Source organism: Taeniopygia guttata, chromosome 1A (genome assembly GCF_048771995.1).
Source record: "Taeniopygia guttata chromosome 1A, bTaeGut7.mat, whole genome shotgun sequence".
In the NCBI taxonomy this organism is placed as follows: domain Eukaryota; kingdom Metazoa; phylum Chordata; class Aves; order Passeriformes; family Estrildidae; genus Taeniopygia; species Taeniopygia guttata.
Window position 1 is genome coordinate 65420377 of NC_133025.1, and position 14384 is coordinate 65434760.

General features: G+C 38.7%; 1 long non-coding RNA gene across 3 annotated transcripts in view; it reads right to left on the reverse strand.

The window, feature by feature from the left end:
* The window catches only part of LOC121469149 (uncharacterized), a 177408-nt gene that overhangs the window by 21699 nt on the left and 141325 nt on the right, over window positions 1–14384 (reverse strand). For all 3 annotated transcript variants that reach the window (XR_012053730.1, XR_012053732.1, XR_012053731.1), the window contains 6 exons: window positions 8070–8278; window positions 3617–3745; window positions 2504–2736; window positions 1254–1387; window positions 441–512; window positions 138–261 (listed from right to left, as the gene is read on the reverse strand). This is a non-coding gene — a long non-coding RNA (uncharacterized lncRNA). The remainder of the gene's footprint in view (window positions 1–137; window positions 262–440; window positions 513–1253; window positions 1388–2503; window positions 2737–3616; window positions 3746–8069; window positions 8279–14384) is intronic.

Here is a 14384-nt window from a genome sequence, read left to right on the forward strand (position 1 = left end):
TGAGTCAAGGGAGGATGTGGGTGGAGATGGAAACACAGCCCAATTACAGAATGAAGGGTGCAGGTGGGAACACATTAAATTAATATTGGTAGAGTGGAAACTCGGGCTTTATTCCTAAAATCTTAAACTCTATTTACCTCTTAAGATGACTTCCAGCAATTGGGATGGTCTTGAAATCTAGGAATTTGGTGTTCATAGATATATAATAGATTCAGGCAATATTCTGTGTCATCCATTAGCTGAAGAAGCTAGCCATCAAATCTGGAAAAAACAGAAAAAAAATAACTAGGAACAAACGTAAATAAAACTTATTTTTGAAGTTGAAGTAAGCTATTGTTTTACTTCAGCTTAACAAGATTTAAAAAAATATTAAACAGTGGTGGGAGCATGAAGGTTTGGAAGAAAATGCTGAAGAAGATAGAGGGATGAGAAAAACTTACAATTTATTTTATGGAAGCCCCATGCTGTCCATCAGCTCTAATCAGGGTCATCAAGGAGACGGTCCTTCCTTCCTTGACATTGGAGAAGGAAGGAAGGAAGGGTGAGTCTGCTGTCCTGTACATTTTTGCTGCATGAGCAGCCCTTAGTGACCGGCCACCACCTGATGATCTGCCCAGCAACACAACCCTGGCAGCCTGCCAGCACTTGGTGATTTAGTCCAGCAGCATCACTGAAAACTTTCTTTCTCCATTGGTGAATGGATCAGCACAGATGTGTGACCTCACCAGGCTTAACACAGTCAACAAAATACTTCTTGTGCACACACAGTTGTTTATCAAGTCATGCAAACATGCAGTGCTGCTGTCACCTCAAAGCAGCAGAGTTAATTTTAGAACACCCTGATGTTTCCTGGAAGCCAAGGGAAATCAAGTTCCAATTGAAATTTGGGCATAAGGGTAAATGTCTGCGAAACCATGGCCTGCATACATGACCCGATGCCTGGTTTCTGTTTTCTGGTGTACAAATGTTAAACAAAATCCTTCAGTTGTGAAACTACCCAAACTCTCTTGCAACATGACTAGGACCTTTGTTTCCTCAGATGTAATAGCATGCATGACAAAGAAAATGCATGAGTTGTGAATAGATGACTACATATAGCTTTCAGGGCTAAAAAAGATGACTTTCCATGATTCACAGTTAACCTTACCGTCCTCAATTCCCATCATTAATTTTTGCTGCAAATGAGCAGCTTCCTAGAGAAGAACAAGACCCAAATTACTGTTGAAGCTGAAGGAATGGGGATTGCAGCTCACCTTCTCCATCCTGAGAGCTGTATGGACACCAAGCAGCTAACGCTGATCCACCGATCACAAAGCCCACAGGGAGTCCAGACAACCTGCCCTTTTCCCTATAAAACTGGCTGAAGCTGGAGAAGGAGCTGGGACATCTAGGAGGATGATGTAGACACAAGTCATGAACCCAAGAAAACCACATTCCCATGGTTCGCACACTGCACTACAAATATACCTGTTAACTACCAGTGGTGTCGTCACCTGATGGGAGCATATCACACCAATATTTAAGAAAAAATAACTCAATCACTAACCAAGCTAGTGAATCCTATTGATATCATATGTGGGGGTTTTGAACACATTTTGAAGGGAATAATTATTGATAGGTGGATAAATGGGAGAAGAGATTAAAATGCATTGATGACTTGAAAAAAATAGATCATGCTACAAATCACTTTCTTCAGTAAAAATTGAGACAAACATTCTTTCAAGATACTGGAAAAAAATAACACTTGATATAAATCAAGCCCTAACGAAAGTGTTGAATGATGCTTACATAATTATGTCACATTTGACATGGTGTGCATTCAATACACACTATGGTGATAGGTAATGTAATTTAGGAACCCATAACATAGATAATCAGCAAAAAATAGACCAGTAAGTAGGGCTGACCATTATTCCTCTTCCTGCTTACACTCTCAAGTCTTTCAAACACATTGTTTGAGTATTATAAGCTTTATAATTACATTTCTTATCTAAATTGTGACTGAAGTGTGTGATATATACAAAGGCGCATGTAATGGAATTCCATAAGCCTGTGAAAAATATGGTCCCAGTGAAGCTGAGGGGAGAGAGAGAACACCTGAGAAATTAAGATACAGCCCCAGGAAATCGGTGAAGGATATGAAAAGGAAGAGGAGAACGTTCCTTATAAAGGAACTGGGAAGGGAATTCAAACACCAGAAAAATGGTGTGATGCAGGCCTGAGAGGATCCTTTGCAGCAAGGATATCACATCTGACTCCAGTGTATTCTCACCACTGCCCTGGTTATTAGCATGGGAGCTCAAAGTGAATTGTCACTAAACCAAACCAAACCAAACCTACACTCAGCTGCTGTCTTCTGTGTAAGAGAGAGGGGGTGTTACATCTTTTAGTAGGAACAATGTAACTTGTGGTTTGCACAGCATATCCCAAATTCAGGCGGAGTAAAAACTGAAAACAAAGCCCTTTCAGCCTTAAAAAATTCAGTATAGGAACATAAATTTACCCATTTTTCTGGACAGCTGTTCCCAGACTTCCTCCTCCTACATCCTTTATGAAACCTCCAAAATGCCAGAAACTGCGACACAGATTCAGTGCATTGTATTCCTTCTTCTGAACAATGCTTTCCCATCTGGTTTCCTGATTTTGTAGGTGATAAATTAATGACTGCCACTGGTACTTCCTGGGATTGCATGGTTGGGTTTTTCCACAATGCTTCTATCAACTCATGCCCTTCTTCTGAGAAAAAAAGTTCTAGATTTAGGTTAAACCACCCCTGATACAAATGATCAGTTACCCCCAGCACGGCTCTGTGGATTGAATAGGCTGAATTGAGATGTATTTTCTTCATAAAAGGTATAACTGCAGTAAGAAAAGCCCATTGATCTCTTAGGAAGAATTAATTAGACAGAAAAGAGATATTGAAAGAACCTGAGCTGAATAGGTGAAAATAGGGAGAAAAAGACACAGCGGTGGCTGGGGAAGTGAGGTTGTTAAGAGAAAAGAAAGCAACAATGAGTTAACCAAGGGGTGAAAGTATATGATGCATTATTTCATTCAACATCATTGACAAAGTATGTCAATATCAGCAGATTCCTTGCAGCCCATGGCGGGTGAGCTGCAGCCGGCTTTGTATCACTCGCCAGGCGAGGAGCGCGTCGTGGGGCCCTTGTTCAAGTCCTAGAGTGGTTTAAGCAGCTTAAACTGCTTTATAAGCTTACAGTATCTAAGCCTTCAAAGCTGCTTAAAGCTATTTAAGCTGCTTAAGACACTTTAGTCTGTTGGCGTGTGCAGTGGGGCTGTAGCAACACCCTGGCCTGCAAAGCAGAGTCCACCTTCATATTTATAGGTCCCAGCAATGAAATCACCTCACCTGGGCTGCCCTGAGCAATCTCAGCTCAGTTGAGCTCTCTCCTCTCCAGTCACAGAATCACAGATCACCTCGATTTGGGAGAGACCCTTAGAGGTCAGCTACCCCAACCCCCATTGTCTAATTGTCCCTCCCTGTACTTTGGGATTAAGGCTACCCTTGACACCTGACATGTTTGTCCAAGGGTCTTCGAAATTCTGCAAGTTTTTTAGTGTCATGGATCCATGGGTGAGGTGTCTAATGCTGTACCTGATGCAAGCCACATGTACTCTGTCAGTATTTATCCATTTGCACAGCAAAATTCACGAGCTCCAGTGGTTTTCTTATGAGAGAAAGTTTTTGTGCATTATGAAATCCTTATTCTTGTGTCTAAATGTCCTGTATAGTTTTAAAAGAAGAAAAGAACCAGTAGATATTCACTGAAGTATAGACCATGAACAATGAAACGAAATATTTATAAATTTCAGGAAAGTAATAACCCTGATCCTATCATTGAGGATCATCTTTTGCTGGATTAAAATAACAATGGTGGCTGAAAACACTTCCAGTTTACAGTCATATTTTTGGTTAACTACAATTCACTCTGATGAGCACAGTTTTCTCTAGAAGACATTTTTGAGCTAGTTACTTTCATATGAAGTAGTGACTAGAATTAGTCAGAAATTTTATATGGGTTTGAATTTCTAACAAAGAGCATATTTTTTGGAAAAAAAACTTGGTTTTAAATAGTAAAAAAATGAAATAGAAAAATAAATGGGTTTGCTCAGTTTTCCTTTGTATGATTTTAAAGAGATTTATTTTGATCTAACACAAAAAAATATCATATTGCAGAATGCTATTTTACTTGCACAGTAATTCTGGTTGGCATTTTCTTGTGTATATGAGGGCTCTGTGCTCACCTAGCTAAGATATATATATATATATATATACACATATAGATACATATATATATATATGTGGTACAGCATGACTGCAGCATTTTGGTTTTTGAATGTTGAAATGCTCAGTTGTAATTCAAGCCCTTAAAACTTCCCAACCTTCTCAAAACACTTGAAATTTCTTTTTCTCATTCACATTCTTCTAATTTTCCAAAATATAAAAATGTCTTAAAACTTTGAATAAAAATAATTACTAAAGTAGAATTTCTCACAGGTTGAGAAGCCTGCACTTGTTAGTTTTACTAACAAGTAACAGTTGACTAACAACTATGCTGTTGTTTTGCAGACCCACTGTCATGAAAACAACATTTTGTCCTTTTTCATTGGCAAAGATTGTTTGATCTGTGTTTATTCTGGATATGTTTGTTTAATTCCTCATTTGAGCACTATCATAAATGATTAGGTCATTATTGCCCTGGGAAAAGAACTAGTTTAATAATTAACTTGTGCTTGCAAAGCTCTCCAACAGCTCAGAAAAATACAGTAGTTTGCACATCAATCATAGAAGTATAGATTTGGATGGAATCTCAAGGGGTTATGTAGTTTGTTATGCCTCAATATTTTTAATCAAAGCTGTACCAAACCTTTCTGAGGTAAAATAAAAACAAACCAAAAACCCCACAACACAAAATCAAAGGAAAGATGTTAAAAAAAAAATACCAAATAACAACCTGTGCAATATTCCATAACAGCAATTGAATGTGCTCAGAACTGCACATAGAATTTTCAAATGCTTTCTTAGTGAAAATATGTTATGGATTACCATGTAATAATTTGTATGCTCTGTCACAGTTCCAATCATCTCAGCCACCTGCTACAAAACATGCACCTGGGCCATCTCCTAGCTTCAAAGAAAGTCCACAACTGTCTTGATAAGTGCAGATGGCAGTCCCTCTGATTTGTATCTAAAATCAATAATGGCAAATATTATACAACCTTCCTGGGTAATATATTCCAGCAGTAATCTTTTCTTCTAGTTAGAATGGGTTACTGTCTTATTTATTGTAGTATAGCTGAAAAATGTTTCCTCAACATTCTGTGTGTCCTTAGTGGGCATCAAAAACCATAAAACTACCTTATTTGTAATAGCCTTTTATGTACTCACACTGTTGAATGCCATATAACCTTTATTATTATTATTATTATTTAAGATTAAAACAAAACTAGAACTTGCAACCTTACTTTATGTATCCAATTTTCCAATCTCCTTGTTGATCTCTGGATTGCCTCCAGCTGATCTACATGTTTCTGAAATTATGGTGCCTCAGAGTAAAATGGGATTTTAGTTGAGACCTCACCAGTCCCCAGAAGAGCATCTTACATACACTGTCTTGAGCGGACAATTCAAGAAAATCTAGAATTACATTTATCTTTTCCTCAACCACATCATACTGTTAGCTCATTCATGGCCCTCATTAATCACTAGATCTTTATCTGCAGTGCCATTTTGTGGTTATGCTTTAGATTTCATCCTCCCAAATGTTTCATCCTCTGTGATCGCCTTTGTTAAAATTTTTCATGTTGAATTTCACAACCGATCAGGATATTTTTGAATTCTAACTGTCCTTGAGCACATTCTGCAAATCTTTACAAATTGTCACCTACCAAGCTTATAGGTGTATAATTATTTAATTCTGTCATCTAAATCCTCACTGCAAAGTTAACAGAAGTCTATTCATAAGGAGCTGTGCAAGACATCTCCACGTGCAGCCACCAACCACCATGTATTAGGTTTACTTTTTGAATTAGGAGTGATTTCAAAAGGAACAGCTTTCCCCAGTTCATTTACGAGCATGCAGGATGATGTTAAAAGCTTTACTCAGGTCAAGATACATCTTGGGTCTTACATACAGTCATTTGAACTGCTTTTCTTTATCTTTTGGACCAATTGCCTTATTCAAGAAGGAACTCAGATTAGTTTGACAAATTCATGTTGGATGCTTCTTATCACCTTCTCATGGTGTGTGTGAAATCACTTCTCAATAATTTGTCTCATTATCTTTCTCAGTATTGATGTTAGGCAGAGTACTCTGTAATTCCCTAGGTTCTTCCTTTCCCATTTTTAAAAGCAGGAATGATTATAACCCCGCAAACAGCCAACAACTTCTTAATTGTGTTGAAATCTAAGCCTGCCTTGAATGCCAAATTTAAGAAAAAAAAAAAACCTCACTAAATTTTTCTTTTCCTTTTTTAAAATCCATGATGGGAAGAATTAAGGAAGAGCGTGGCTTTAAACTAAGTGTGTGTTTGGTTTAAAATAATGTGCAAAATATGTATTGTAGTGTCAGATTTCTGCTAATTACCAAAAATTTTAAGTATGATGCTGACTGTAATTCCTTCTTAGGGTACATAGTTGCTGTAGGCCCTGGTGACTTATCCAGTCCTTCAGGAACTTTCAGAGATAAGTGAAGAGCCCAGTAGGTATTAAGTGAATTTCGTCAAGCACTAGAGACTTGCATACATCTCACTTATTCAAACATTCTTTTATTTGTTTTTTTCCCTACTCTGGCATATATCATTCTGTTAAAAAAATTTAGCATTGTTAAGTACCTATCATTAATGCTTATGCGAAGAAAGCAGCAAAATTAATAAAACCTTTCCCTCAACTCTGGGTATCTGTTATTTGTGCCTCTGCCCTTCTCTTCCTCTAACTTCTCAGTATTTATAGAATCTCTCTTTCTTCCATTTTATGCTCCAGGATAGTTGTAACTCATTTTATCCCTAGATGTTTACACCACTGCTTTGTTACCCATCTCACTTATATGCTTTGACATTAAGAATAGCAGACCACCACTTAGTCATCAAGCAGGATCATCTTTATAAAACTCACTTGAGTATTTACCTGTTTCTTCTGTGTACAAGTTTTAGCATCAATTAGACAGCCAGCCAGCAGGAGAGAGAAAGTCACCACACAAAAACAGGAAAAGTAGAGCTGATGTTTCTGGCTCTTATCATTCATCCCACACACATTCACAGCCCAGTTTTCTGGGCTGTACATCAAAGCACAGGTATTTATGGCTGGACTTACCCTTTGCTATGTGCTTTCCCATGGGAGAAGAGCTGTTAATCAAGGTCAGGATTGCCCAAGCAGGCCACTGCTTCTACAATATGCCCTTGATTTCACTCACTGTAGAATTTCCTTTTTGATATTCAAGTCACTGGAGGATTACTGATGCAGATATGTTGGCCTCTTACTACTTATCTGTCTTTCATGTCAGGATGGTTTGCTGGTGCACCTATAGCATGGTTTCACTTACAGGTTTATTTTCCCTTATAATTTCTTTACATGGGGCAGTTTCCTAGCAGCACCCTGATTTGCTGTGATGAACAGTGGTCAGGTTTTTTATTAGCTGTATTTAAAACCAAAACCAAACCAGTGTTTCACTGACAGTTTTCACATGAAAAAAAGAATAGGTTTAAAATCGATAATATGTGGCTCTAAGCAACTTAATTATATCCCATTTAAAAAAATTACTTTGCCAATGAAAAAAGGCATGTCAGGGCTTCAGCATGATGATTTATGATTCTGTCATAATGACAGATGTTCTTCATGCATCTCTAACACTGTAATCTGGGATCAATGTGCTTTTTTCATGTTTGCCGGTAAAAAGAAATGCACTATATAAATACATCATTATTTGTCTTCAAGACCTTGTTTTGCATTAGCTTGGGAAGCTGGTTTGGTTTTGGGATGAGATCTATAGTGTAAGCCACCATAACAGTGATAGGGTACCACAATAGCAGTGCTGCAGTTGGGCACTTACCCTTGCTGGACACTTAGCAGGCCGATATGCTCAAATCCAAGGAGGATCTGGCATGCTGCTGTGCTCCTCTGATTCTTGGCAGACTTCAGCCAGGCTATCCATCTTATCAGTTCATCCTGCGGACTGAGATTCCTGATCTTAAGTGTCCCTTGTGTGCACTCAGGATTTACTCCCCATACTCCTTGGCTGCTGAGAGGCAGAATTTGAGCCTAGTGGGAGAGAGAATCAGTGAAGCATGAATGGAGAAAGGCATTAACAGAGGAAGAAAAGTGACAAACTGTACCAAAAAGGAGCTTCTTTCTGCCACTCTCCACCTCACACACTGCAGTTCAATAATCCATCATCTCTTAGGTAGAATTGTTCTTGGATCCCATGTTTCTGCTTAGAGAACTGCTGAGAGAAGCTGAAGGGCCACAACTGTAGTTCAGTAAAGCAGTGGAGTGACAGAGACACAGGAATATCTGTACACATATAGTTTTAAGTTTTGATGTTGCATTGAAATTACAGAGAAGTTCTCTTCCAGTGCATCTTAGGGATTGCACTTCACAGTGTGGCCACACTGGTGGCAGCTTGTGGGATAAACATAAATGAGGTTCAGAGCTTCTGCAAACCATATCTCATCTTGCTGCACAACAGCTTCTAGGGGCTTCTTATTGTGAGGGTATTTCTCTGCAGTCCAGATCTCTGCTACAGTTGCATTTATTGGTTAGTCTTGCTCAGCTCCAGGTTCTCAGAAAAAGGTGCAGAGAACCATCTTCCACAAAATGAAGAAGTTACAGGAAAATCCCTTTTGCCAGATATGATTTTATAGCCTATCTTCACTAGGAAAAAAAAGTGTGATCAGCTATAGATTCACCCTTAAAAACATAGTGAAATACTGCATCAAACAACATTCGTTAACAGTGAACTCACTTGGCTGGTGCCATTTTTATGAGCTTTTTGATAAGATAGGCTTGGGAAAGAATCAAATACAGAGAACGGTTCTGCACTGAGGAGAAAAAGGTGTTAATTCATCTTTCAGATCCCTACTTTTCACAAATGAGGTAAAAAAACAGGTGCAATCATCAACAGACAAGACGAACCCTGCATTTAAGACTGCCTTCGTAATTATTACCAACAGAGGATGACATTGCTACATTCTGGGGTTTCCTGAAAGCTGCATCACATATTAAACTAATCCAAGTCTGCCCTGCTAGTTTTTCTACGTGAGTAGTAGTAGGATGCATGGTAAGTGAAAGGAGATCTACTCCAGAAGATACCTGAATCCTTCACAAAGATGAAATTTCATTAACAAAGGGTGTAGTTTGGACAGGGTGCCAAGAGAAACAAAATGAACTGTGTGTGCTAAGGGATGCTGAGATTCAGGCTAGTCTGGGAGCTAGAGAGGCAGAAGAGTGGATCTCCACTGCTGCTGAAAACCCTTGACCCTCATCTCAGCTGGCTCCCCAGATTCCAGATCACAGCTGGTGCACAGGATGCAGGTACAGATCAAGGGCAGGAAGTCTGTTTCCAGCTCTATCTGCTCATCTGGCCATGGTTTGAGATACCCAACCACAAGCTAAACTTATCAATACTAGTACATGAAAGAAAATTACTCACATGAAAGCTAAAAAAGGGCTTATTTTCAAGGTGGTATGGCCTATCAATGTCAGTTCTGCAGAGCTTCAGACACTAAAAGGTTGAGGGCTCAGACTATTCTTTAGGGTTTAGGAAATCAACCAAAGTTAAGTTGAAGGCTCAGACTATTCTTTAGGGCTTAGGAAATCAACAAAAGTTAATCTTTAGACAAAGGACATGCAAATAATTCACCATTATGGTGCAAATACAGAAATCAAGTTTCACATGTGGTTACTATTTCCTTACTTCCTGAGGACCGCAGATCTTTCAATTCATTTGGTCTTTAAAAAAAAGAAGCATATGACATTGCTCAAAGATTTATACTTACAAAATCAATGCATTTTTCAGCTACTACAAAACTTACTTGGGATTGAAATATTTACAGCATGGCAGAAAAGCAAAGTATGAATGCAGTTCTTTGTATTATTGCAAAGCTGTCCTGTTAACAAAATGTTCTTTTTAGTTTTCTCCATTTTGCAGAAAGTCGAAACAATAAGCAGTAATCATATGCCTTTCAATAAAAATCTTAAGAAAAAAAAATTCTCAGTCATGAAGAGAAATATTCATGCACTTCTAAGGCACATGCTATTAACTTTAGTAATTTACTTCATAGCAATAGGGTAGTTTTGAAGCCAATAGCCAGACTGTACCCATAAAACCACATATTAACTAGTTTCTCAAAATGATGTTGGTGTGCACAAAGCAAATTCCTGTTGCATGAAACCAGAACTCTACAGCATTCCAACTCAATTGAGTAATTGGTCCTAAATCCTCATGTGGACTTCCCATGACAATACTGGAGTATGTAGTTAAGGTACAGGCATCCCCCAAAGCTGTCAGACCCTGAAGAGTGGCCTCAAAACCTGAAGGAAGCTGCACAGTTGGCTGCCCTTCCTCAATCAACTTAGCAGTGTCTCTCCCTTCTGCTTTATCCTTAGTTATCTACATTTCAGAACTAAAACCTTTCCTTTCTCATTTTCCCTGCCTTTTGCTGCTGAGCCCATCTTTTTTGTATTATCTTTCTTTTCCCCACATTTCAATATCTGCTACCACACTGGAAACACCCTCTGAGTGCCAAAACACTCAGGTAATTGCAGACTGCAGCCTCAAAGAAATGACATTTCCAACAAATGTGTCCCATTATAGAAAGAGGAATTTTTCAAGGGGCACTCAGAGGTGGAGCAAAACCTTACGTAAATAGTTGTAGCTGCAGTAGGCTGGAAATACAAGAATAAGATAAGAATCTTATCAAGGCTTCTCTCTCAGAAGTCTTGGAGATCAAAGCCTTGAAGAGCTCAGACGTCACCCATAGCACTACTGAGGACAAAATCCCTATATTCTCTTGACCTGTGTTGTACCTGCTCACCTCAAAGGACTTGGTGATCAAGGAGTTATGGTCAGAAGCTGCAAGACTAAAGGATGGCGGGCATTTGGACATGGCTCTGGGTTCTGAAATGTCATCTGAGGATGGTCAAAGTATGGCATCAACCTACAGAAGAGGGCCTTGATGATGCTCTTCAGAATCCAAGTCCTGCACCCACCTCGGGTTATCCTGTCACAGTTCAGCACAGTCCCAATTGTTACATTTATTTTAAAATTTGTATTATATATTCAGAAAACACTTCAGCATTTGAATCTCAACAAAGTATTATGAAAGGACAGTGGCATTTTTGTGCTCTTCCAGACCAACATAATTGAATTGCTCCAACATGACCTTCACAAAGCATTGCAAACACTCCTAGAAAAACACTACAATACTTGGTTAGACCCATGACTGGTCTGGTCCAATAGGTAGTCTCAGAGGAGAGTAATGCCAAATATCCATGATTAAGTCTTGTGACTCAACTGTTACTTCAATAATTGTGGGTGCTGAATATACATTATTGGAATTTTGTCAGGCAGTGATGATGATCTAACATTTCTGCATTAAGTTGTCTGCTCTGACACAATTAAAAATGTTAACCATGTGTGCATTCCTTTTTAATTACATGCTTAACCCACTAACAACTTACTGAAACAACAAAAACTGAAAAAATAGCTTAAATTTTTAAAACATCTTTTGAACTCTAAGGATGCAAATATAGGAAGATTACTCACCATCTTCCTTAATCATTCCCATATTTGCTTGCTTTCTGGAGAAGTATATATAAACACTCACTAGAAATTCTACAGCCTACTTCAGTCCTGCTCTAAGAGAACCCTCCAGTGAGACTTTGTTACTAGTGCAAAAAATTCAGACAGAAGTTGTGTCACTGTGAGGTAATTTTGTGATTCTTTTCACCACTCTGGATTGATGAGAAATCAGATGCCTTTTATTTTTGATTAATCCTAATTATAGGATATAGGAAAAAGAATTCTTGTAATTTTTAAAATAGTAAATGGACCTCAACTCTTTTTCTCACCTTCATTTTTTTTTTGATTGTGAAGAGCAGCTCAGTGCATACTAGTGGAAATGCAAATACTTCATTTTGAGATAATAATTTAATTTTCCAGACCGGCTTCCTTTTGAGGTCTCTTCATTAACCCATCAGCCACAGCCAGCCTCTGCACATCCTGTGCCCCTCATCAAAATGTGTTTTCCTCATCCTGCAGCCCAGCACCTACAGCTCATTCTCTAGGGGTATTATGCATCTCCTCAGCAGCCTCTTTTGTATGCGCTGTCCATATCTACACCAAACCGCTCCCTCCTACCCTTTTCTTTCTCATCTTTTGTTGAAGCCTGCATTTATTTTCAAAGACTCCTCTACTCAGCCTTTTATGTGCAATGCTTTAAATCCTTTTATTCCCCTGAGCATTCCCAGCAACCCATTCTTTCCCAGAGAGAGAGGCGGATCTTCCTTGAAGTCATTATTCAGGGAAAGAAGACTAGGCCCCCTTATTTGATTGATTTCACAAGTCATTTAAATGAATGGTATGTAGGCACAACTAGCAAATGCTTGTTAAAATGGTTAATTTGATCATTTCTTTTCAGTGATTGTGGGAGAACAAAAAAATCACAAAATGAGTAGCTGAGTAAAATGGCAAGAATTATATTTTGTCCTTTTAAATAAGATTAAATGACAACATAAATCCTGTAGAAATACTTATGGGATATTACTATATCTACCAAGAGTTCATCATGTCTTACATTATTAGAATGAAAGACAAAGAAATGAGTGACTATATTATGATGTTAAAGCTGCACCAATTTTTATTTAAGCAATCACATTACTAGCAGTGCAGTGTGCCAGAAAAATGACTGGTTCAGTGACAAAAATCCTTTTCTATTACAAAGCCCCTTTTAAGATAATTAGTAACAGGACAGAAAATAAGATACAAAATATCTTTAAATGTAGGGAAAATGGGAAGTTATTCTGATTATCTAAATTTGCCTTAAGCACTTGCTTGTATGCCAAAATCATTACAATGACTTATCTAATTTAATGGTCTTCACACAGAAAAGGTTGAACACTTAAGTAGAGTGATAAGACAGGAAAGACAAAGCTCTTGAAACAAGATCATGCAACGATCTGCTTCACTTATGTACTGTTTCAGTCAATACCAGAAGTTTTGTAATTACTGAGAGGGAAAAAAAAAAAGTTTTTTTTCCTTAAAAATAAAACTGTCTACAGTCAACTTATTAAAAACATAAACAACTTCCTGATTATAGATGAAAGATCATAGGAGAAGGCTACATTGGCTTCAAGTGATCAGGTTAAGTTTCTGTTCCCAAATATTTGGGTGTGATTTCCGATGGCTTTAACAGGGGTTGCACCTGTAATCTGTGGATGGAGAGAAAAACATGGACATGGAAACAGAGACGCCAAAGTGATGTCTGACAGCATCTGCAAACAAGCCTGTGGCAATTGCTCAAAATATGGTTGGAACCCACACCACTAAATTTTACCAGGTGAGTGCACTGATGACAGGCATCCTGTGTTTGGAGATCTCATTCAGGCACAAATGTGTTCCTTAATGGCAGAGCCTTAGTCTTAATGCTGGAATTTCCTATTTCCTAATTTTCCTCAGCATTTGTTAACCTCCAGCTCTGGTCCCTAGCTTGCCTCTCTGCTCAAATAGAGCAAAGGAGCTGCAGTAACTCATCACTCCTGCCTGGCCAAGGACTTCTTCCCAGCACATCCCCCACATCCTTTCCAGCCAGCAGTGCCAAACCCTTTGCCATCACCAGTCCTAGGGGTGCCACCTGTGCAGAAATCCCCAGCTGCCAAAAGACCTCTAAAAGCCACGGGAAAAGGCACAACATTGCTTTAAGGACTACATTAAAATGTTTTTGAGGTCTTATTGCAGTTGGCCATTGGACTAAATTGCCATAAGGCACTCCCTTTAGTAGCACAGGCATGGTTCCCACAAGGGACAGGTTCTCCTTGGTGGTTAGCCCTTCAATGGCAATAACTTGACTAAATTCTTAACAAGAACAGAGTCATATTTCATGAATCTCTTCCTAGCAGTGATTGGGAGGCACCTTGAAGCTGGTTGTCATTATGAAGCTTGCCCATGTTGGCAAGCAGTTTGCTAACACTTCCCTGACCGGACAGCAAGGACCCTTTGTTCCATGTCAAGCCTAACAGAGCTGTGGTGGTGGGTCCATCTTTATCAGAGATGTGCTCAATTCTTGACTGAAATTCCTTAGATCTTTCTGAAGTCAGCTGGGAATGTGTCTGAAAAGAAAGGTCACTCTTACTGAAGTCTATGCAAAGC